The following is a 23,094-nucleotide window of genomic DNA, read 5'->3' on the forward strand; positions in this document are numbered from 1 at the left end:
AAAAAATGACAGCTTCAAAAGTGACAAGTAAAATAAATAAAATAAAAACTTTGAATCAGTTAATACGGAGAACTAAATTTATTATTTCAAGTTTTTATCTTTTATTTTAGAACTTTTTTGTATATAAATATAATAGTAGTAAATATTTAGGGTATTTATTCGTCACCCACGCTGTCGAGTTGCATTTTTAAAACCTTTAGCGTAAATTTTATTTCAACATCAATTTAATTTGATTATTTTGCTTTAGGCATGAATTATAACAATTTTCAATGATCAAAGCCTCTTTTATGAATCTATTTATTAGTCCAGTGGCAATTCATCCCTATATAAAAGTTTTCAAGCTAAAATCGATAAAAATTATAGCATTCCATATCTGCATTGTAGAATATGACATCATGACTTATATTTAACACTTTTTTGATATTGGCCTAAGGTAATGAGATATTGTGATGAAAGCTAATAATATATTATTTATGTTGGATATAGGTATTGCAATTAACTGATTGACCGACAAATGAATTGATGTTTGATTGACATAAGCTTTGCAATAATTCCCTTCAAAGATATTCATATATGTGTTTTGTTTAGGTTAACCTTCAATTTATGAATATTTTTAATTGACAGTTAGTGATTAAATCTCTTTTTTAGAAATAAGTACAAATACTATTTTAGTGAATGTTTTGAATAAACTAAATAAAAATAAGACTTAACATTGGAAGAGGATAGAAATGTTAATTCAACAATTCATCTAAACTATCAATTCCTTGACCTATATAAAAAGTGGTTAAATTATGTTGTTTGTTCTGTTTTTTGCATTTCATTTGACATTTCTCAGTTTCAGACTAATTCAATTTGAATCATGGAAAGGTACGCAGTCAAGCGATGCGTTAAAGATGAGATAATTCGGCACATAAACGGCATATAACCTCAATTATGCCTCAGCGTCAAAGAAAATTTGGACCATCGGATGGAAGAGAACAGCCAAGGTCTTGGAGCCGATATTTTGTTCCACACTTACGTAATTAAACTATGAAATGCATATTATCTGTGTTTCATTCGAAATCAACATCGGTCCTTAAGATTTAACCCAACCTTTACAAACAAAACAAAGGAAGCGTATATGATTCTTATCAAAGATGCGATGGATATAAGTGTGTATGAATAAATAAATATCTACATTACTACTTTATCATACTTTTATTTCCGAAAGCTTAAACAATGGATACTTAAAAAAATCCAAAAAAAGGCAACTGAAAAGGATTCTCGTATAGATGATAAGGAATTAACTTATTTAGAAGGATTCATGTGAACAATCAAAAGTGGAATTAGGAAAATACCTTTACTCAACATATGTATGCACAAGATACGTAAGAAAAAGAAAAACACATACCACTTTTATATAACAAAAATTATTATCCAAAGCTATTTAAAGATTTCGATATAAGCAAAACCAATATAGCTTATTGGTAAAATATACATACATCATATCAGCAAACAATACATATCAGATTTTAAAGAAGGCATCTGTTTATTATTTGAAGCATATTGTCAAGAGATTAGAGAATAATAATTCCTCTTTTAAAAGTAATCCTTAAGGGGTTATTTTTGATTGACGAGTGAAATACTTAAAAGTATCATATATTTGGCATTTGCTTACTCACTCAAAAAAGTAAGAGATTAAGACTTAAAATATGAAAAAATTATAGAATATATGGTATTGAAAATGTTAAGTCGAAATTCGGTTCATATTTGTAACAGTAAGTCAAGTGCCTTGGAATTATTTGTTGGATTTTAACGTCTTTCATGTGCCTATTTTGGGACTAGTTTATAGCTGTTGTTTTTTTTCAAAGCTTTGTTCGAAAACTAGGTTATTATTCTTATTTAATAATTAGTCTTTAAAAAATATATTGATAATAAACCACAAGATTTAAGGTGCCAATTATCAGGATCTCTCAACAACATAACAGACAGAATGTTAACATACAAAAGATTATGACGTCATTTTGAAACTTAAGATGAAATTTAGTTTAATTTATTTCAATTAAAATTGGATTTCAAGCACTTATGTGTTTTTCTAATGACCTGACTTTTATTTAATCTTAATTTGTAACTAAATGTTTTATAATTTTGAATAGTCCTACTATTTATAACCTACTAATTGTATCTAGGCAAGTCTTCAAAACCTTTGCTTTTCAACGTTGCTTAGCATAAATCGATCCTTGAGTTCTCTGCACGTGCGTCCTTATTAACTTTCCATAGGAAGTTCTTGTAATTGGTCCGATTTGTCAAATTAAAAATTTTGACATTTCTCGAAGTTTCAAGTTCCCTAGAGTCGAAATAAAAGATTTTTAAACGGTATATAAGGTTTTTTCATAAATCAAAAAAAAATTGTCACCTCCAAAATTGTACTAAAATATGATTTCATCTCCAAAACAATTTTGTGGAACCAAGAATAATATTTTTGACATCTGATAAAATTTTGAGAAAAATCGAATAGACAGTTTTTAATTATAAAAAATAAAAATCTAAACAAAAATTACTCAAAGTTGATAAAAATTGAATATCGATTCAAATATCTTTTCAAAAACTTAAAATTTAGGCTTCAAACTTACTTTATCTTAGAAGAAATATTGTTTTCAATATTCCTGAAAATGTCCAGAAAAATCCAATTGACAATTTTTTACAAAAAAATAAAAACCTAAAAAAAATTAATATAAGTTGGTAAAAATTGATTTTCGACTCAAATATCTTTTCATAACTTTGATATTTTGGCTTTAATTTACTTTTATCTTTCAAAAAACATTATTGTCAACATTCAGTTAAATTTTTAAAACAATCGAATTGACAGTTTTTTTTACAAAAAAATAAAAACCAACAAAAAATTAACAAAAGTTGGTAAAAAATGATTTTCGACTCAAATATCTTTTCAAAAATTTGAGATAATAGCTTCCTTCTAATTTTTACTTAAAAGAAATATTGTTTTCAACATTAGGACACATTTTGAAAAAAATCGAATTCACAGTTTTCTTACAAAAAATAAAAACCTAAAAAAAAAATGTAGAAAAGTTGGTAAAAATTGATTTTCGACTCAAATATCTTTTCAAAATTTGTAGATATTAGGTTCAAACTAATTTTATCTTATAAGAAATATTGTTTTCAACATTTTGAAAAAAATCGAATTGACAGTTTTTTTTTTTTTAAATTAAGACTCTAAAAAAAAACAATACTAAAACTTGGTAAAAATTTACTTTCGCGCTCAAATAGCTTTTCAAAAATTAAAAATATTGGCTTCAAACTAATTTTATTTCACAGAAAATATTGTTTTCGATATTCAGACTTTTATTCTTCTGGCTAAGCCTTCTTCGCTAAGCAGTCCGTAGAGCTCGTTGTTTCATCATCTTCTCTAAACTCACCTTCTACGGGACGGGGCTTTACTACTCGGTTGCTTTCTTAGCCCAAAGAAACGATATTAAGCAAGAGTAATTTTTTGTTTAAGCTCAGCGATGGTGTTGTTTTCTGTGTTCATAATGGAGCCTGTTGCTTTGTTTTGCCATCCTTAACCTCTGAACCTATTTTTGCCTTCTCTGTCTTAATACTCAGAAAAGTTCTATTGACATCACGCTAAGTTCTTCGGATTATGTCAATGTCCTTAGCATACCCCAGCAATTGGTCAAAGTTTTGAAAGATACTGCCTCTAGTGTTAATTTGGGAGCTCTGCACCTGGATCTGACGTAATGTGAATATTTCATTGACTGTGGAATTTCATTTCTATAATTAATTGTAAAACTAAATACAAATTTAGTTTATTTTTGTAAACTTTTTTAATTTTTAACATAGTAAGAACATAGTTCCTATTTTATTCAGCTTCAAAGGAAAACATGAAACCAATTCATGATGTTTTCTTAACATATTCTCTTCAAAATTGTCCATTTTATTAAGTTATAATTAGGTCAGGTCTGAATTTCGTTTAATTTTGTACAATTTTGTTCTAAATTATTAAGACAAATTTTCAATTATATGAACTTTCAAACATATAAACGGTACTACTGCAGGTTGTTTTTTTGGCTCTCAAAAATAACTTGACATAAAACTATAGCCACTAAGAATGATAGACAAAGATATTCTCTGAATTTTGTATCTTCACGAGTTAATATTCCGCCCAATTTTCATTTTAATCATTTAACTGAAATAACACATTTATGTTATATTGTTTTATGTGCAAGAACTCAAGATTCATATACAAAAGAGGAACCAAGCCTCGAAATATATGTGATTTAATTGAAAACCTGTATTTAAATCCAGTTATTTATCTCTATCTTAAACTCTTCAATCAGACCGTAATGTTGCAAGTATTAACGAACTCTTATTCCTTTCCTTTAAGTGTAGACAAATATAAATTTAAATATATGAAGCTATTTACATTTCATATGGAACTTCAATTTGAATCCTTTTATTCATCGCACAATATTTTATGCAATTATACGTGACAATTTTTGAAACAAAAAATACAAAACAAAACAAGCAAACAAAAAAATATGAATAAAATCATAACTACAAAATCCCATTTAAAATTGTTTACAGAACCATTATAGAAATCGAACACCTCTTTTTTTCTTTATATAGGTTCATATTTACAACAAGAAAAAAGCAAATAACAGTTAAGGGAAAACAATAGAAGTTCCAATTTTTTGAGTTTTTTTTTGCATATTTTTATCTCAAGTGAGGCAAATATAAAATCGTTTTCTATCCCGAATACTCCTCACAGAAATATGTGTGGTACTCAATACTCATATTATATACTGAACAAAGCAACATTTATTTTCATTTATATCTCTTATTTCTGTTGTTTCCGTTTCCGTTCGAATGGTGATGGTGTTGCTCGCTATATGGTGTTGTATAGATGTGTTACTATGAATTTCCTTTCAATTCTTCGGCTATAGTTAAGTTATCATCCCAACTGGCATTAGTGGAACACTCCACAAGTAAAGAAAGAAGAACTTCTGTTATGAGGCATAAAGTACTGAAATATCTATGTAGGTAGGTATATAAAAATACAACAACAAGTAATCTGTTTTTATACTCTCACCGAACAATGGGTACAGCAGCGTGCAGCTTTTGTTATCTGTTATGTCTTGTGTCATGGAATTTAGTGTTCACTTTTCTGCCCTGTTTTTAGCACGTCCTCTAAACTAACCTCAATTTTTTTCTACTCTGTTTTCGAAAAACGCAAAATGAGAAAAAAGATGATAATACAAATATTAGGGTGATCCATGAATTCCAAAAGGAGAAGTATAATTTTGGAGTTAAGCTCCTTGGTTTTGAAAATTAAAAGTTTTGGGAAGAACCGGTCCAAAGTAAAGTTCCTTGAGATTCGACTCTAAGACTCTTAAAATAAGATTGCAGTGAAGAAGGGAACTACAATTTGTAAAGTTGAAAGTTGAATTTGCTATCCTTACAATTAAATACAAACTAAACAACACAAAATCAAGACAAAATAAGGACCACCCTGGTTAACACATTTCTTTAGAATATAAAACATAAAATAATATTGTATTTTTAAATTAGAAAAAAAACTAGGTGGAAATGAATCTGAAAGATTTTTTTGAAAAGAAAATTGAGCAATTTTTGTTTTGTTGGAAAAAAGTTCTAAAAACAATTTTTTATGAAGTAGGTTTTCATTCGGTGGAATTAGGTAGAAACACAACTCTAATGCCAAATTTACACAAAAGAAAAACTGCTTAACTTGTGCCAGCAAAACTGAGAAAGTCAATTAATTGAGCTCTGGTGTTCTTATTTCTAACATTTTTATTTGGGGAGTAGAAAGTATATTCGTTGTTTTGTTTTGTAATGGTAAATTATTAATATAAATAAAATGACTAATTAGACTCAGGACAATTTTTTGACAATGTGTATAATGAAACATTTTAATTAGGATCAAAAGTGACACAAATGGAAGTAGTTTTAAAAAAACAAAAGACTTTCCCAATCTTGTAAATAATGTTGATCAATAGAACCACAAATATTTATTATTTAAGTGATACGGTTTCTTATTTCTTGGACACCAAATTCGTAACCGCAAGTTGAATGCATTAAACCACTTCGCCTCTGCCTAACTTAACTGTTTACAAATAAAAATGTATTGAAACTTTTGAATAGGCGATACTACTTTAAGAACTTTATAGACAATTTTTGGTCCCAAAAACGTCATCATATGAAGTCAATCCAGACGAGTTCCCCTTTAAAAATTGTTTGAAGATATTGGACAAACGCGTAAGTACAACAGTTAAGATCTTATATCACTGCACAAGGTAATATGATAGAATTTTTCATGATTCAAGGTTTGTTTAATGAAATTGTTTTTTGCATATAGAGGGCCTAACTTAATATATTGGCTTAGAATTAAATTCAAATATTGTTTAATATAAATGGCACTCTTAAAATAAAAGTCAGTTGACTTGGTTATCTCGGTTGTCATTATTGATGTTTTGTTGATTGGTTTGAGGGTTGTTGGCAGTGGATTTGTCGTTGTTCATTTGTATTTGGTTTTCATCTATATTATGTCCATTACGCCGAGGTACCTGTTCGATTATTATCCTTCTAATAAGTTGGTTTAGGTGGCTGGATGAGTTACCTACATGCTTCTTAGTTAAAAAGAGTAGATAGTTTTCCAGAATTTATTTGGTCTTTCCTGTAATGCTTTTGACGATCCCTGTCGATCAAAAGCCTAATGCAGATTCTCTGTTTCTTCCCGTCGAAGGCTTTTAGCTGTTTCATGGCCGGTTTGGAGATAATATTCCGAACGATAAACCTGTAACCAATGACATGGATAAAAAGAACCTACAGTTTTAAACCGAAACTTGAGTCACTCTTGAAGGATTTGTCAATTCCTCGCAAGAGGCAGTACCCGTGAAAAATAAAAACTTTATATGGCACAGGCAGAGATTGAACTCACGACCTCTGAAATGACAGTCCTACGCACAACCATCACGCCACAAAATCTATTTTCAAACAAAATTGTATTTAAAGTTTCGAGGTAGGTGCTTATCTTAAACACAAAAGACAATTTTTGGTTCCAAAAATCTCATTTTATGAAGTCAACTCAGTCGAGGGCCACTTGGAAATTTTTTGAGGCCATTTGACAAAAGCTTTGTCCAAAGACATACATTTTAAATTGTTTGTTTTTTCTATTTACATTGAATTTCATTATTTATTTAGTAAATGCTATTTTCATAAAAAAGAAATAAAGGCCCAAATTACTTACCTTGTGGAAAGATGCTTTTCAAACAAAAACATCTACCAACAATCTTTAAATTAACGTTTTGAAGATCAATTTTGTTGTAATTTATAAACGCTTCTTTAATTTAATTGTTAAGACCTCAAATGAGCCTTCCCAAGTGGATTCACTGATTTGACACCGGAATGTTTTAAATATACTTATTATATTGATTATCATCAATCCTATGTTCGTTTTTCAACTTAAATTATATTTTAAAATGTGTTCATTTCTTTGTAAAAGTGTTTGTTGAATTAAAATAAGCTCAACTTAATTCGTTTGAAATTTAGTAGCAAATTCAAAGTGATTAATTAATGAAAACTACCTAAATCGGGAAGACGATTTCAAAGAAGATACAGTTTATTGCTGCTGCGCCCCATATGGTCCATTCGCGAAGTGAATTTTTTTCATACACTTTGTAACATTTCGGCCAGTATCGCACGAATAAATGTTTCAATGTTAGCTTCGAATGCGTCGTTTCAAGCTGGTTTGTCGTTTTAAACAAGAGCCTTTACATAGCCCCCCAAAAATAATGGTCTATAATCTTTAAAGTGCACAATCTAGACGGCCAATTGATCGGCCCCAAACGTGAAATAAAATGTTCACCTTACTCGCCTCTCAATTATTCCATTGCTATGAGTGCTATGTGGCATCTGGCACTGTCTTGTTGATACCACATGTCATTCAAATCAAGCTCTTCCATTGAGCTTACCATTCACAGTAACGTTGCGGTTCGCATCATCTTTAAAGAAATGTTACTATATGAGACTGCCAGCCCATAATTCGCATCAAATAGTTATTTTGACTGCTGTTCACTCCAAATACGGCAGCTTTTGCTTATTCACTTATCCATTCAACCAGAAATATGCTAAGTCAATCAACAAAATTGTTCGTTAAAAAAGTAAATCTTCGGCCAACTTTTCAAGATCCTATAGACCAAAAAAATCATTGTTGTAGTAAGATGTTGTTCTTCTAATGGTGTATTTTGAAAGGCTTCACACCTAAGTACTTCTGCAAAATTTACCACGTAGTAAGACTTACAGTTTCGCACTTTCAGGGAACAGCGATAAATCGATAATTCACGGTCATCCATTATTAACACTGGCTGAACCCCTCAGTTCGAATTCTCCGTAAGCGTTTTGGTGGTGTAATGGAATGGTGTTAAATTTACTCACAAGATTTCGGCCCACCTCAGTAATTCGATTAAACTGACCATAACATGACAGAAGCAAGCAATGAGCTTTCATAGCCACGTAAGAACTTGCAACCATTGTTCGAATGAAAGCAGTCAAAAAAACCATTGTTGTCATAAAAGATAGTAGATCTGATTTGTTAACACTGTTTTGATTTTCTCCGAATCCGACTCAAGGTTTACATAAGACAAAAATACCATTGAAGGATATTAGCCAAAAGCAATCCTTTTCTACGTATTTAACAATTTTGTTTGCGTAATCATCAAAAATCCTATATTGAAGACCGGTAAGCTAACAAACCTACTCATAAATTGTTAAATAAAACAAACACAATGCTTTTTCTTCCACTTCCACATTTTTGCCAATTCAGACAAAAACAAAATGAGCCACCATAATACCTATAACAATCTTTATGAATTTAACCCAAATTTCACAACGGAGACTGTCCCCAAACAAATATTTCTTCATTTATTTGTTTATACAATACATATGTGTCTGTCATTAAACAAACAAGGCATCACATTAAAGGATTTTACCATAAACCAAACAAAATATAAAAACGAAAAACTAGAACACACAATCTACCTCTTTAGACAAATAACTTTCATTTTCCACTAAATGCGCCCTCAATTTATTCATACATATGTCCACAAAAGAAAAAAAAAACAAATTTCACACTTTGTGTCTCCCTAGCGAATACCCAATCGCTCAAATTAATGCGTTACCTACAGGCTACAAGCTACAAGCTACAGCTACTGTGTGGAAGGGTAGTCTACGGCAGAGGTAGCTAAAATAGCAAAAACTGTGGACGTTTTCAGGTTATCTAGCAATGAGTAATTGTTTACCATCCTGATGGCAATATTCATATGTACTTTATATATAGTAGGCCTCCAAGCTCCGAGGTATTGTAATTGATCCGAACTATTCACGTAGGTATCATCCACCTAGATAAATAATTAAACTCCCACATCCCCCACACAACACACCGATGGTGATGGTGGCCTGCCAATATCACTCATCACCGGCATTAGTGTGGCACTGAGCACTAGCTTGGCTCTGATGGCTCTGGCTGATGATGGATGGCATTGGGGTAACTCGCTCTTAATACCAAAAATGGCGGAAATACCCTTATGTAAATATTTACAAGCAAAATAAAAGCACACAGTTACACAATTCACTTACCTACCATCAGTCGAAAAAAAAGAAGGGTGTATATCCTGTAATGCTCGTATATGTTTTTCCGGTGGATGTTGTGTCAACAATTTTTGTCATTAACTCTTACACACACACACACTCACAATTTTCATAAACAATCAAATTTTTATATTACTGAATTAATATTGCAATACAAAAATGGAAACTTCAACATTCAAATAAAATTTATAAAAATGTATCAAATGTAAATCAGGATCAATTCGTTTGTATTTTCGATATTTTTTTAAATTGTATTTAATTAATTTTAAACAATGTATTTTATAATTCACTAAGTATATTTAAATCGCAGCTTTGATTCGTTTATTTTTAATTTTAGGTTTTTATAATATTATTTTCCGAAGGATGCATCTTCTTTGAAAAGAGAATATCAACTGACTCTAACAATGTATCGCAATCCTGAATTTCAAAGTACATATCGACATAATGTTTTTCATATATAGGTAAAACTGAACAGATTGCCCAACACCAGTCGCAGCAACGACTGGACTGGTCTGGTTGGCAACACGCAAAAATTCAACTGAATATAATTTTTGTCTTCAGGTTCTCGACTTCTACGAGTATAACTTAACCCAAACGAAACGACAAAAAGAGTCCTTTTTATTTTCCTTAAACGTAAAATGGTATCCTTCTTCCTTTATGCACACGATTCGAACAACACGAACTTATGAAATCGAACCAAATGCCAATGTTGGTTCGAACCTTATGCACACTACCAAACCAAACAACGACGTTATAGTAATGATGGTTTAAACCTACAGGAGACAGTATCCTGCTGTGCTGATGCAGCTTGTCATTCATTATCCCCCATCTGACATGTGGAACAGTTATACAGTGATATCGGGTATGTGTATGTATCGCATGACTACGACAAGGTATTTCACAAGACAAAGTCACGTGCAATGCACCGTTAGCTTAAAAGGACTCAATATGGTCCGGAGCTGTGGCGATGGTTACATCAAAGGAGGAAAAGAGAAATTACGTTCCACAAAAGCAATAAGAATGATAAATAAATAGGATCCACTTGCTGCAAAAAGAGAGCATGCTCCATAGCAAACGAAAGTCGGCGAAAGTGTTGGAAAAGCAAAATGACAAAAACAATCTTGCACATCCTCAGAGTATGATGTTGGTGTTGGGGTAGTAGCTTAATTCGAATACAGAGAAATATTGGTTAGGTCAGATGCCGGTATTATGTTTGTTTTTTTCTTCTTTCTTTTTCCTATGTACATATAATACCTACCTACCTATAAGGCATTTAAAAGACTCAACCAACTTTTAGTAGTATCAATGTCCAGTTGCTTACCACAGCAAAGGAATTTTAAATAAAATGAAAAGGTAAAAACATTCAAAAGGTAAACAGAGCTAAGGAGACTTTGTTTTTTAAATGTAGGAGCTATAAGGGTCGAGGGTACACATAGAACGATGTACAAAGGGCTTTCATTTAGATGCTGCAATATAAATACCTACTAGTGAGAGGTAATTATTCTGTTTCTTATTTTACCATCAGGTTTAAAATGGAAATTAGAATGGTTTCGAATTATCCTCATCCCAATTGCACTGTGTAATTATCAAAAAAAGGACTCCTTTTCATTTACGTGTGAGAAAAGTGCACTGATTCCTTTGGATTTTCGTATTCAAATATTTCTTTCAGAAAAAAATCGGAACAAAACCAATTAAAAATGTTGGACTTTTTATATAAATGCTGTATTCATCTTTCTAAATATATTTTCATTAAACGAAAAGAAAGATAGTCACAGGATTATGCGGTTCGTAAAACTTAACAAATTGCATGAAACATAAAGTATAGTAGAAAATTGGTCACTGCACCAGAAAAGTACCTGACAAGGAATTTTATTGACCGAAATTTTGTTGAGAGTTTCAATAGTTTGGACTCAAGGGCGGATCTAGATACTTACCACTTAAAAATGTTCCTTAAAGTAGGCTAACAAAATTTAAATAACATAATGTGCATCTTAACCTTAAATGTACACATTTCAAGGGCTAAAGTGACAACCTTAGTTTTTAAATTTAGTAGACTTTTTTCATATGAAAGCATTCCAAGATTTTAACAGTTTTCAAAATATGCCATATTTAAAAGGAAAACACAATAGTTTCTGCTTTCTTCCAAAAAAATTCTTTTTTGTTGCCATTTATATTAATGAGAAAAACGCTACAAAAAATTCAAAAACCCAGAAAATGAGAAAGAATCTGATATCAAGAATTTTCTGTTTTTTTTGTTGACGTAGTTTTTTCGGACTCAATTTTAGGGAGTCTATTATTGCTACCAGTCTACTTACTCGTAGATTGGAGCTGATGCTTCATCTTAAAGAAGTCAAAAAAACTTTAAAATTGCAGAGAGAAAATGTTTGGTTCTTGAATTTAAGGAAATAAGTCCATTTAAGTATAAATTATACGTTTCAGAATCTCTTTTCACTTTAGTTCTCAAGAGATTAAAAGCTTTCATATCAATAGATTTGAAAAGTGCATTGTGTTTTTTAATCAGCCATTAGTTTGACACTTTTACTGTTTTTGGGACATTTATATTCTTGAAATTCGTGTATAAATCTTAGTTCTAGAACATCCAAAGCAAATTCTTTTCTTTAATTTGTTACGACCTTAAAAGTTGTATTCAATAGAAGAAATATATTGCCCGGCTACAATACCTGCAAGAAAAATGTTCTCAACAATTTAAATGCCATTAAAAAAAATAATGATATTTTCGATCATTAAAAATCAACTCATCAATTTGAAAATTTGACCATCGACAAGAGCTTGAATTGAAAGACATGATTATTGAAATCTGACTAAGTTTTTGACAAAATTTGAAACAAAATAACGGCTTTATGAGAGGAACCCTTCTGGAGCAATACCAAAATATGTTTTTCTTGAAAAAAAACAAGACGAATTTAGAAAAAATTAGAGAAAGTTCTAAAAAAATCTATCAGTTAACTTTTGAAAAAAAAAAAGATTTTTCGAATTTACACCAACAAATTTGTGTGGGACTGCTGTTATCTTAAGTATTAAAACATGAAAAGAACGCCTTAAGCTAACCGGCTTGGTTTCAATCGGCACAGTGGTTTATGCTTTCAAGACAGACAGACGGATTGGAAGGGGGGCCCACTTTTTTCTTGACTTTTTTAACATTTTAATGTCATGTATGATACGAAATTTTGTACGAATGCAATACTTGCCAGAAACATAGTTCCTATGTGTCGCAAGTAAAAGTCACTTCAATGTTCACTATTTATGTGCATAAACAAAATAAGATGGAATTAAAGGCTTGTTTCAGTAATTTAAAGGGAACTTAATATAAAATTGAAGATCTCTTATTTAAAGGTTTCTTCTTAAAAACCTGAATCTTTGTTTTTTTTTGGAAACAAATTTTATGAAAATAATTTAAAGCATTACTCAAGTTACAAAAATTTAAAATGTTTTTGACAACAAACCACTGTTTTTGGTGAATGTCGTTAAATTACTAAAAAATCTTTACTTACACAATTTAACTGCATAAGCTTTATGACTCATATGACCCCCTGGATCGTCCATTGGTCAAAATTTGATGAATTTGTGCTAAGTTTTTGGAACAGGGCTGAATGTTAGATTCATATTATGTTCTTGGTTCAGCCCTTAGTTAAAATTGGTACTTTTTGCAACAAAGTTTAGAAAGTAAAATACAAATTTTATCCACATTTTATGAAATTTAATTCAAGTCCCTAGCGTCATTGGTTCATTAGATATTTAGGGTTAACCAAAATGTTCACCTTTTTTTAATCTGCTATGGTAAAAAAACACCCACGCAATTTGCTTGAGAGCCCTTTCTGCATCTTTCTGCCTTATTATCTGTGTAACAAAATGTGTTTGAAGTCTCTTCTGGTTCTTGAGCTATGGACGACGAAAAAACGTCGTGAACCTACGGAAGTAGTGACATACAGACGTACGGACGTAAACATTGCAATTTATAGTTTAAAAAACAATATCCCACATCGATCGTATTAATTCATCCACTATAACTCTAATCCGAGGTTTTATGGTTTTGAATGCTCCAGGCAACAGAGTTCTTAGTTTCCTGAATGCATTGCTAGATCTTTTGTTGAGCGCTAAGTAAACCTCTTATGAAATAAAATCATGCAGTTAAGGGTTAAAGTTGTATGCAGGGAAATCCCCCTTGTTCTTAAACTTCTTAGAATTTTACTAAACAAAAGCCCAAATCAAAAGTTATACCCATTTGAATTTATTTACAGAGATGGTCTTAAACCAATTAAAAATGAAACACATTTTAAAACAGTCGTTGTGATACGGAATGAATAAGTCACCAAATTCAGAAAGGTCATGACCATTGACCAGGCCTATCCCCATATCCATCACTTAAGGGAGGCAAACTACACAATTACTATAAATATTAATTGTTGTTTTTAAACACATATGTAACTCTTAACTGCTATCATTCAACCAAAAATGAATTATATTTTGCTTCCAACTTTATGGCAAAAATAATCCAGTGATTTGTTTTTTTTTTTATGAAAACCGGATCAAAAATATAAGTATTGGAATGATGCATCGATTTTGAAACACAATAAAAAATCAAACTAAACAGTAAATTTTGTATTTTACAAATGATAACGTTAACTAACGGGACTTTTGGATTCATTATTTATTTCCGACAAAATAAATTTATGTCTGACATATTCATTTATTCAACCTTGATGTTTGTTTATTAATTTATGAATGAATTTATCAATGGTGGATATTTTTAGCAAGAATTATATTTTAATAATAACAAAAAAAATGTTAAATGACAAATGGAAAATCTTGATAAATTTAATTGGGTAAGAGTACAGTTAAATGCAGAAAACAGTGACGTAAACCAGAGTTTACTTAAATCGACTTTGCAACTCATTATTAAGAATATATTTAAGTTGGGTACATTTTTATTTCAGGAAGCGTAGAGTCATTCTTTTAATCCATTATTTAAACGTCACAAATATAATAATTGAAAGTCACGTTGAAGTATAGAAATAGCCTTGAATGATACAATCGAAAATTCTCTGAAACTCTTTTAAATTAATTACACAGGTTGTCAAGTTTTTCTTTATGGTAACAAAATTGCACTTTTAAAATAGTTTCCTTACCCGACTTCAAAATTAATGTATCGCATGTCAAATTGTTAAGATATTACTTTTTAAAATTAAAAGAAAACACATAATATAGGCTTTGTGAGCCTATCTAAATTTATGAAGTAGCTTTTTTTTTCAATAAAATTTGTGATGGTTTTCAAAATCTATAATAGATACCAATTTATGCTAAAAGTTTTGGTTTATAAGGAATCTGTTATTTAACCAATTTAACTGTATAAAGTTTTTGAAATATATTAAAAAAAAGAGGCTGGGATGCGACCCACACTGATAACTTCCCATCCCGTCAGTCGATTTGTCTTGCTTAAAAGTTTGTCTATATGTACTCGTATCAATTTTTACCAAATCTTCGTACTATTTTTTGTACATTTTATTTTTTATGAAGAAACGGACTGTTGGATTTTTATATAAAAATTACTGAATATCGAAAACAATATTTTCTGTGAAATAATATAAGTTTCAAGCCCATATTTTTAAGTTTTTTAAAGCTATTTGAGTCGAAAGTAAATTTTTACACAGTTTAAGTATTGTTTTTTTTAGAGTTTTATTTTTTGTAAAAAAACCGTCAATTTGATTTTCTTCAAAATTATATCGAATGTTGAAAACAATATTTCTTATAATATAAAATTAGTTTGAAGCCAATATTTTATAGTTTTGAGCAGATATTTGAGTCGAAAATCAATTTTTACCAACTTTTGTTAAATTTTTTTTTAGGTATTTAATTTTTTGTACAAAAACTATCAATTCGATTTTTTTCAAAATTTTTCTAAATGTTAACAACAATATTTTTTGAAAGATAAAAGTAGTTAAAAACCAATATCTACAATTTTTGAAAAGATATTTGAGTCGAAAATCAATTTTTACGAACTTTTATAAATTTTTTTTTAAGGTTTTTTTTTTGTAAAAAAACTGTCAATTCGATTTTTCTCAATATCTTTCAGAATGCTAAAAACAATATTTCTTATAAGATAAAATAAGTTTGAAGTCTAACTTTCAAGATTTTGAAAAGATATTTGAATCCATATTCAATTTTAACCAACTTTTGTTAATTTTTGTTCGGTTTTTAATTTTTTATAAACAAACTGTCAATTCGATTTTGTTCAAAATTTTATTAAATGTTGAAAACACTATTTCTTATAAGATAAGATAAGTTTGAAGACTAAAATTTAAGTGTTTGAAAAGATATTTGAATCGATATTTAATTTTTACGAACTTTGAGTAGTGTTTTTTTTTAGATTTTTGTTTTTTATAAAAAAAACTGTCAATTCTATTTTTCTCAAAATTTTATCAGATTTCAAAAACATTATTCTCCGTTGCTCAAAATTGTTTTGGAGATGAAATCATATGTTAGTCGTTAAATTTAGGAGGTGACAAATTTTTTTTTCAGTTTTTTTGATTTAGAAAAAAAACCGTTATATTGATTTTTTTCAAAAAATATATGTCTTTGAGATCACGTTACAGTTTATTATATCAAATTAAATTCAAGTCTTTAGCGTTTTTGGTTCGTAAGATATTTAGGGTTAACCAAAATTTGCACCTTTTTTTTAAACTGCTATGGTAAAAAAACCACCCACGCAATTTTCTTGAGAGCCCTTTCTGCATCTTTCTGTCTTATTATCTGTATAACAAAATTTATTTGAAGTCGATATCTCTTCTGGTTCCTGAGCTATGGACGACGAAAAAAACGTCGCGAACGTACGGACGTACGAACGTACGTACACACGCACGCACAGACATCTTTCTAAAAATCTTTTATTTCGACTCTAGGGACCTTGAAACGTCGAGAAATGTCAAAATTTTCAATTTGACAAATCGGACCCATTACAATAACTTCCTATGGGAAGTTAAAAATATAAAAATAATACTGAGGTTAAAATTAAAGTGTGGATTCGAAATCAGTACTAAAAATAATTTTCAAAAACTTTGAAAGTTTTAATTTTAAGATTTGCTCAAAACTTCACATAGAGTCAAATAAAGATTCATAACCAATGAGAATTTCCAAAAATTGAGTGAAATATTTTAAAATGATTAAGATGAAAGAGGAGTCAAAAAATCATTGGGTCGATTGAGTTCTAATTGACTAATTGACAGTTTTTGTGTACAAAAAATAAAAAAAAAAAAAAAAAACAATACTTAAACTTGGTAAAAATTGAATTTCGACTCAAATAGCTTTTCAAAAATCAAAAATTGAGTCTTCAAACTTTTTTATTTAACAGAAAATATTTATTTTGAAATCATACTATTTTATCACATGCAAATAGTTATTAATTTGCTTAGAATAATTCAATAGACAACTTTATTAACAAAACACGAAAACCTACAAACCTTTTAAGCAAGACAAATCGACAGACGGGATGGGAAGTTATTAGTGTGGGTCGCATCTCAGCCTCTTTTTTTTTTATTTTCGATCGAGTTATCATAAGGCTGAATTTAAATTGATAATTTTCATTTTCAAGAAAATAAAACTGACATTTATGTTTAAACTAAAATAAACTGAGTCCCTTTTACTCTCTTTTACGTCATTGTGCCAAGTTTATTAATATTTACAATTTGTCATCTGCCCTTATTGTTTTTATCATAAAAAAATTCCACACTAAAAATAACAACGATTTTATTTATAAAGAAACAAGAAGAATACAAAAATTCATGAATGAATATGTGTGTCGGGTATAAGTACATTTATTTTGGCAGGTATAAAATTAATTAGTTTCAAAGTTCCGTTAAGTTAACGTTATTATTTGTAAAATACAAACTTAACCCTTTTCTCCGTGCTTTTTGTGCTTTTTCCATACGTAATCATATTCGATTGGGATTTTTTTTTTAAATCAGGTTTTCGTTTTTAAAACTAAATCATCGATTTATTTTAAGAATTTGCTTAAGTTAGTGTTAAACGTTTTGTATGTATATATGCACATATATAATTATATATTAGATGAATTTTAAAGCATATTTAAAAATTATCAAGTTGATTATTGAATCATATCGATATCACAGTACAGTACTTTCTGCCTCATCCTCTAACCTTAGTGTCTTGAATACAAAAGGGCCAAACCGCATATAGGGAATAGTGGGAGTGAACATAGCTTATCGTTGCAGTAGTTGTTGTTGGGGCTTTTCCCAATTATTGGAATGACACATTTATTTTTTTAATTTATAAAAAAGGTACCAAAAATGTTATCAAAAACTTTAGTGGTCTAAAAAAAAATTCCTGTATTCTAAAACTCTTTGAAAGTTTAATGTATAACTCAATCTACTACTACACAGCAAATCAATATTTTAGCCTGCTTAACACGGCTTTCTAAAAAGTAGGACATCGGCTACAAACCTTATACAATTTGTTTCCCAAGCATTGTTGACCCTTGAGAATATGAAAATGAAGTCAACAGGTTCGACAATTTCTCACAATATAATTTCCCTTAAAGGTCTTGGATTTCCAGTCTCTTATCTTCGTTCTTACACTAAATGATGTCATATTTCAAAATACTGACCGAAAACGGTCATCAACAACCCCAAGAATATTTACTACTCTTTCTTCGTGATTTTAAGGCTGCCTTCAACTACATTGATAGCAAAGCTATAATATATGAACTTAGTAATCTGGAAGTATCAATATAACTGATAAGTTATTCAAAACGTTTTATGATGAATACATAACCGATTTCTAGGATTAAAACATCCTATCCGAATGGTTTCCTACGGAAACAGTAGTAAAGCACGGTAGTTTGATCAGTCCGCTTATATTCTCATTATTTTTGAATGACCTGGTTGAAGTTCTACTGGGTGGAATAACTTTTGCTTTCATAAAAATAAAGCTGGTGATGTTGTTAATTTATTAGAAAGTCCAAATGGAATGCAACTGATGATAAACCAAATTCAAAGATACTGCAACATGTGCAATGTATATTTGAACACTGCAAAGTCAAATACTATAATTTTTCGAAATGGTATACAGGGAGATATGATGTATGGTAAGTATGGTAAGGTATACTTCCTTGAGAGAACCTTACGACTCCCGTACAGCGCCCCATTTTACATTCTCCATTTCGAGACTGGTCTTCAATCACTTTATATATGCACACTTGGATTACACTTCGCTTTTTTTCGGAAAGTTATAATGCAATCTAAAAGAAAATCTAAACAACCTTTATTATCATCACGTTCCCATGCAATATAAGGCGGTAAAAAGTAATTCTTCGCCTTGGTTAAATGCTTTTATAATAGATTATATTAAAAAACGAAACAATGCGTTTATTCGTTGGAAGCGTTATAAACTAGCAGTTTTTCATGATACCTTTCGTTTTTTGCGAAATTTAGTAGTTCTTCGCATTAAGATGGCTAAGAGAGGCTAAAAAACTAATTGAACCCAGATAACCAATCTGGGAAAAACGTTTGGAAAAACTTGCGTAAATTGGGCAATGGTAAACGAATTTTAAAACCTTATGTTAACATAGACTGCAACCAACTCAATGCCCAATTTGTTTCTTTAACTGTTTCCAAAACACGTAATTCAATGGCTGTTATGGCTGAAATTGAAGACCCTGAACAAAGTTTTAACTTCAGGCGGGGTAGGCATAGATGGGAACAATCCGAAGTTCTTATAAAAGTAGTACTTCGTCATATTCTAAAATACCTTATTCATTTATTTAATTCTATATTAACCAGTTCTGAGTATCCAGAATTTGGATACAGAATTTGCTAGATACAAACCAATCCGGGTTTTGTGCAAAAAGAAGCTGTAAAACGGCGCTTTTACTAGTTGTTGATGATATACGCAGAGCGATGGACATGAATCGTGACATTCTTAACGTTGCTAGAATTTTCAATAGTGTTTGACAGTGTCGATCACGTTGTGCGGTGCCAAAAACTTAAGTATGATTTTAAATTATCTCGTTTTGCGTTGAAACTTTGTGTATTTACAAACACTTTCCAACGGTTATGTTGGGTGGCTCAGTTATTCAATTTGTAACGTCTGCTAGAAATTATTTTTAACGAAATTTTAACTTGGAATCTACATCCCAAAGCTTTGTTCCTGTCAGTAGTAAGATGTTGCTTGTAATATCTATTCTATTACTTATATTTCATATTTCGTATATTCTCTATTTCATGTTATTCTAAACAAACAACGGGTCTGATTTTTGATAACCTTATATAAAATTTAGAACTCTCATTCAGCTGCACAGTATTATACAGTTTAGTATTAGTCAACCTGATTATTTGCACAACCAATTATTTTTTTTTTCAAATTCGCTAAGAACTGTTGTACTGATCCAACGAAGATTTGCTTGCCTGCAATTTCAACGTACATTTTTTGTCCATGCCAATCAATTATTAACTCACTACCTATTACAATTAGAAGAATAATTAACACAAACAAAATTTTAAATTCTCGAATGCTCTAACATATTTTTTAAACCCTTCATAAATAATAAGGTTGTAATCTTAATGTGAAATATGAATTATTAAATATGAAATACGAAATATGAAATAAATAATCTACCCATCGCATAGTCTTGTACCAGTATATAAAATATCCAAAATTCTTCAAAGCAGAAACCTACAATCCTACAGTAAATATCCGAAACTTCGAACGGAACAGAAACAAACATTCATGAATTAGATTGCAGACGTCACACGCGACAATTTTCGGATGCAAAACCAATAGAGCCAAACGAGATGCACCTATATAAGTTGGTTAAACATAACATTGCGAACAAAACCTATTTTTGCAATACAATCACCTTTAGGATGGTTTCCACCATATTCAAAGCAAAAGGTAAACTTACTCGTATGCTCCTCAACTATTTGCTATATATGACCCATCTAAACCTAGAGTGCACCCAGTTCAACCTAAGGTATAATAAAAGATCTGGGAAAACGTAATCTCACCAGCGGAAGAAACTTTAAAGATAATAAATGGAGACAACTGGAAACATTGCACTTAAATATCGGCAATATTTTTTAAATTAAGCATTTAAAATGAAAATAGCTATTTAATTTTGATTGAGATTAGCTTTTAGCTTGAATATAAAACTCTCATAATGAAGCTAATCTGATTGTTCACCTGTGATACAGAACACACACTGTTCATATCATGATCCTCGATCTCTTAGCTTTATAAAACGTTGCTAATGAATTTGATAAACCTTGTGTAAATAAATTTCTTTATAAAACTTTCGAAGGGCCAACTTTGCCAAGTATTGGCAGAATTGAAAACATTGCAAGAAGGTTTATTCGTTTTGCCTTTAACTACCGCCCATGGTCATACAGATAGATATTACTTATCCCTTTACTAAAATCGTCTTAATATATTATCCAGAATTCTAGCCTAACGCCACGCCAGCAAATAGCTGATCTTCTTTTTGTGTTGCTTGTAGGCAACATAAATTCTTTAACCCTGCTAAGTCAAATTGACATAAACACAAATCCATGGTAGCTGCGTTCCAGCCCTTTTATGTACCATTCTTCTCATCGAACCATTTGGTCGTAATCTGAACCTATGTATATCTAGAATTCTACTTCTCTCGAATGGTTCCATGCATTCCTTTGATTTTTATTTGGTTAAACCTTCACTTTAAACAGCACTTTGTATTAGAAGTAGAATTTGTTTGCCTTGATTTAAAGGATCGCCACACCATCCAGGGACAGCTATTTCAAATCGATTTTATAATATGGTTTGTTTTACAGAAAATTGTTGTTCCTTTTGGTAAATTTTATATACCTATAGATTTAGCGTGAAATTATTTTAAACTCATGTAAATGTTTCGGCTAAAAAAAAATGTATGGTTTAAGTCTCTTTTGATTCCCGAGTAACACCGAAATTCCTGTAGTGAACATTTTATACGTTTTTTCAAAGCAAATGTAAAGCTTTACAGAAATGCATTGCATTCAATTAAAATGTATTTTCCTTAAAATAGGTACTTACGCAATGTTTAAGAACAACCCAAGATCATTCCAAGTTGACTAAAATTACGCAGTTGCAGTTCTGATGCAAATATACAACTTATTGTAGCATGGTTACGTTTTAGTCTTAAAATAAAAACTCATAAAGCATATTTAATTGTTTCCTTGTAAAATTGCTTTGCCTTGACTTGATTTTTCATAAGAAGATGTCAAATTAAAAATAGAATCACAGAGACATCAGATATTAAATTATATATATGTACACATGTATATGAATGTACATTCGAACTGTTAACTTGGAATTGAAAATTAATGTCTTTTTTGTTTTTTTGAGTTTTGTTTGATTTACATTTTTGTAGAGCTCCTCAGATCTCAGATGCGCTTGCAACATTTCCATGCGAATTTATTTATTATTTATACCTTTCTGGAGGTCATCGCATGCATAATTTTCTTAAATATAAAGTAATGCGAATAAAACATTCTTATTATTGTGAAATCAATTCCTTGTTCGTTTGTATCTGCATCAAAAAATTCAACGGACATACGCAAATGAATACAAGGTATCTGAACTTTTCAATCATTTGCAACAAAACAACAAAATGAACCTTAAAATATTGTATTTAAATATTGTACTATATTTAAAAGTGTTCACAATGTTCTTATTGAAGCATACTTTTTGCACATTAGTACCAATGATGTTTTTTAAGATACATGAGTAAAATCAGCTTTTGCATTTGGTTTGGATCAAACTAATTATACCAACTTACTTTCGATAGCGGTATAGCGCTATAGGGATTCTTATAGGCCTCAAGCAATTAATTAATTCAGCTAACTCGTTCCCTAACTTGCTGACACCAGCTTTTTTTTTAGCTTCACTGGAGGTGAGGTCTGTCTCTGCTTCTAGTTGCTTAGGCCTGGCTTAACTTAGCACCCGCAACTTCTCATTTAGATCTTCCCATAATATCAAAGTCATCTACATGTCCAAGATATTGTGTGAATTTTTGAAAGATTTTGCCATTTATGTTGGCCATAAAGATGAGCATTACACTCTCAAGAACAATATTGAAACAGCTGTGACAGTGTGTTGTTGGCTTTTCTTAATGTTCTGGTAGTTTTAAAGATATCTGTTGAGATTCTTCCAGTTTTGATTTTGCAGCAAGCATTTTCCAAAGTCATTGGCATTCATACCAAAACTCGACATAAAACAATGTAGCTAGTCCCTGTTGACATTGTCGCAGGCTGCTTTGAAATTGATGGAGAAGTGATGGGTCTTCTCCATGATTTGGCTTTAAGTGAAGTTCGGCGGTAGATTGTTCAGGCCTTAAGCCACAAGTTTAAAATCATCAGTCAATTAACGGCATCAGGCGTTCACATTATATATTTG

The 23,094-nt window shown here is 30.4% G+C and overlaps 1 protein-coding gene across 1 annotated transcript in view; it reads right to left on the minus strand.

Annotated features, from left to right (window-relative positions):
- LOC129954191 (uncharacterized) overlaps positions 1-9,819 on the minus strand; it is a 123,977-nt gene extending 114,158 nt beyond the window's left edge. The window contains exon 1 of the mRNA XM_056067936.1: positions 9,649-9,819. The gene's annotated coding sequence lies outside the window, so the exon portion shown is untranslated. The remainder of the gene's footprint in view (positions 1-9,648) is intronic.
- Positions 9,820-23,094: the final 13,275 nt, after the last annotated feature.

This window comes from Eupeodes corollae, chromosome 1 (genome assembly GCF_945859685.1).
Source record: "Eupeodes corollae chromosome 1, idEupCoro1.1, whole genome shotgun sequence".
In the NCBI taxonomy this organism is placed as follows: domain Eukaryota; kingdom Metazoa; phylum Arthropoda; class Insecta; order Diptera; family Syrphidae; genus Eupeodes; species Eupeodes corollae.